This window comes from Lolium rigidum, chromosome 3 (genome assembly GCF_022539505.1).
Source record: "Lolium rigidum isolate FL_2022 chromosome 3, APGP_CSIRO_Lrig_0.1, whole genome shotgun sequence".
Lineage (NCBI taxonomy): Eukaryota > Viridiplantae > Streptophyta > Magnoliopsida > Poales > Poaceae > Lolium > Lolium rigidum.
The window spans coordinates 56,908,639-56,912,445 of record NC_061510.1 but is presented as its reverse complement, the minus strand read 5'-3'; positions in this window follow the sequence as shown (position 1 = coordinate 56,912,445).

The window sequence follows — 3,807 nt, the reverse complement described above, 5'->3', positions numbered from 1 at the left end:
CCCCTCCTTTCCCGTAGACGGTGTTGGGCCTCCAAGAGCAGAGGTTTGTAGAACAGCAGCAAGTTTTCCCTTAAGTGGATCACCCAAGGTTTATCGAACTCGTGGGAGGAAGAGGTCAAAGATATCCCTCTCATGCAACCCCGCAACCACAAAGCAAGAAGTCTCTTGTGTCCCCAACACACCAAATAGGTGCACTAGTTCGGCGAAGAGATAGTGAAATACAGGTGGTATGAATATATATGAGCAAGTAGCAACGGTGCCGTAAAATAGCTTGCTGGCGTGTAGTTGATGGTGGTAGTATTGCAGCAGTAGTAACACAAGAAAACAAGAAACAAGCAAGTAGTAACGCAGCAAGTATTTAGGAACAAGGCCTAGGGATTACACTTTCACTAGTGGACACTCTCAACATTGATCACATAACGAATAGATAAATGCATACTCTACACTTTTGTTGGATGATGAACACATTGCGTAGGATTACACGAACCCTCAATGCCGGAGTTAACAAGCTCCACAATTTGTTCATATTTAAGTAACCTTATAGTGTAAGATAGATCAACGCTACTAAACCAAGTACTAACATAGCATGCACACTCGTCACCTTCATGCATATGTAGGAGGAATAGATCACATCAATATTATCATAGCAATAGTTAACTTCGCAATCTACAAGAGATCATGATCATAGCATAAACCAAGTACTAACACGGTGCACACACCGTCACCTTTACACACGTGCAGGAGGAATAGAACTACTTTAATAACTTTGCTAGAGTAGCACATAGATAAATTGTGATACAAACTCATATGAATCTCAATCATGTAAAGCAGCTCATGAGATTATTGTATTGAGGTACATGGGAGAGAGATGAACCACATAGCTACAGTGGAGCCCTCAGCCTCGGGGGTGGATTACTCCCTCCTCATCATGGAGGCAGCGATGGCGGTGAAGATGGCGGTGAAGACGGCGGTGGAGATGGCTCCGGGGGCAATTCCCCGTCCCGGCAGGGTGCCGGAACAGAGAGTTCTGTCCCCCGAATTGGAGTTTCGCGACGGTGGTGGCGCCCCTGGAGTCTTTCTGGAGTTTCGTCAATTTGTATCGCGTTTTTAGGTCGAAAGGGCTTATATAGGCGAAGAGGCGGCGCAGGGGGGCACTCGGGGGCGCCACACCCTAGGCCGGCGCGGCCTAGGCCTGGCCCGCGCCGCCATGTGGTGTGGTGGCCCCCTGGCCCCTCTCCGACTCTTCTTCGGTGTTCCGGACGCTTCCGGGAAAAATAGGAGGTTTGGCGTTGATTTCGTCCAATTCCGAGAATATTGCCCGAACTAGCCTTTCCGGAACCAAAAACAGCAGAAAACGAGAACCGGCACCGTGGCATCTTGTTAATAGGTTAGTTCCGGAAAATGCATGAAAATGATATAAAGTGTGAACAAAACATGTTGGTATTGTCATAAAACAAGCATGGAACATCGGAAATTATAGATACGTTGGAGACGTATCAGCATCCCCAAGCTTAGTTCCTACTCGTCCTCGAGTAGGTAAACGATAAAAGATAATTTCTGAGGTGACATGCTACCAACATAATCTTAATCATACAATTGTAAAGCATATGAGATGAATGCAGCGATTCGAAACAATGTAAATGCAATGAGTAAACAAGTGAATCATATAGCAAAGACTTTTCATGAATAGTACTTTCGAGACAAGCATCAATAAGTCTTGCATAAGAGTTACTCATAAAGCAATAAATTCATAGTAGAGACATTGAAGCAACACAATGGAAGATTAAGTTTCAGCGGTTGATTTCAACTTGTAACATGTATATCTCATGGATAGTTGTCAATGCAAAGCAATATAACAAATGCAATAAGCAAGTATATAAGAATCAATGCACAAGCTCACACAAATGTTTGCTTCTTGAGGTGGAGAAAGATAGGTGAACCGACTCAACAATAAAAGTAAAAGAATGGTCCTTCAAAGAGGAAAGCATCGATTGCTATATTTGTGCTAGAGCTTTTATTTTGAAAACATGAAACAATTTTGTCAACGGTAGTAATAAAGCATATGTATCATGTAAATTATATCTTACAAGTTGCAAGCCTCATGCATAGTGTACTAATAGTGCCCGCACCTTGTCCTAATTAGCTTGGACTACCGGATCATCGCAATGCACATGTTTTAACCAAGTGTCACAATGGGGTACCTCTATGCCGCCTCGTACAAAGGTCTAAGGAGAAAGCTCGCATCGGATTTCTCGCTATTGATTATTCTCAACTTAGACATCCATACCGGGACAACATAGACAACAGATAATGGACTCCTCTTTTATGCATAAGCATGTAACAACAATTAATAATTTTCTCATATGAGATTGAGGATATATGTCCAAAACCGAAACTTCCACCATGGATCATGGCTTTAGTTAGCGGCCCAATGTTCTTCTCTAACAATATGCATGCTTAACCATAGGGTGGTAGATCTCTCTTACTTCGGACAAGACGGACATGCATAGCAACTCACATGAAATTCAACAATGAATAGTTGATGGCGTCCCCGATGAACATGGTTATCGCACAACAAGCAACTTAATAAGAGATAAAGTGCATAATTACATATTCAATACCACAATAGTTTTTAAGCTATTTGTCCCATGAGCTATATATTGCAAAGGTGAATGATGGAATTTTAAAGGTAGCACTCAAGCAATTTACTTTGGAATGGCGGAAAATACCATGTAGTAGGTAGGTATGGTGGACACAAATGGCATAGTGTTGTTTGGCTCAAGGATTTGGATGCATGAGAAGTATTCCCTCTCGATACAAGGTTTAGGCTAGCAAGGTTGTTTGAAGCAAACACAAGCACGAACTAGTACAGCAAAACTCACATAAAAGACATATTACAAGCATTATAAAACTATACATCGTCTTCCTTGTTGTTCAAACATCTTACTAGAAAATATCTAGACTCTAGAGAAACCACTCATGCAAACCCAAATTTTAACAAGCTCTATGTATTTCCTCACTAATGGGTGCAAGGTATATGATGCAAGAGCTTAAACAAGAGCACAACAATTGCCAAGTATCACATTATTCAAGACATCACACCAATTTCTACATGTAGCATTTTCCAATTCCAACCATATAATAATTTAACGAAGCAGCTTCAACCTTCGCCATGAATATTATGAGCTAAGAACACATGTGTTCATACGAACCAGCGGAGCGTGTCTCTCTCCCACACAAGCATTTATTCAAACACAAACAAAAACAAAAGCATACAGATGCTCCAAGTAAAGCACATAAGATGTGACCGAATAAAAATATAGTTTCAAGAGAAGGAACCTGATAATTTGTCGATGAAGAAGGGGATGCCTTGGGCATCCCCAAGCTTAGACGCTTGAGTCTTCTTGAAATATGCAGGGATGAACCACCGGGGCATCCCCAAGCTTAGAGCTTTCACTCTTCTTGATCATAGTATATCATCCTCCTTTCTTGACCCTTGAAAACTTCCTCCACACCAAACTCGAAACAACTCATTAGAGGGTTAGTGCACAATAAAAATTAACATATTCGGAGGTGACACAATCATTCTTAACACTTCTGGACATTGCATAATGCTACTGGACATTAGTGGATCAAAGAAATTCATCCAACATAGCAAAAGAGGCAATGCGAAATAAAAGGCAGAATCTGTCAAAACAGAACAGTTCGTATTGACGAATTTTAAAATGGCACCAGACTTGCTCAAATGAAAATGCTCAAATTGAATGAAAGTTGCGTACATATCTGAGGATCATGCACGTAAATTGG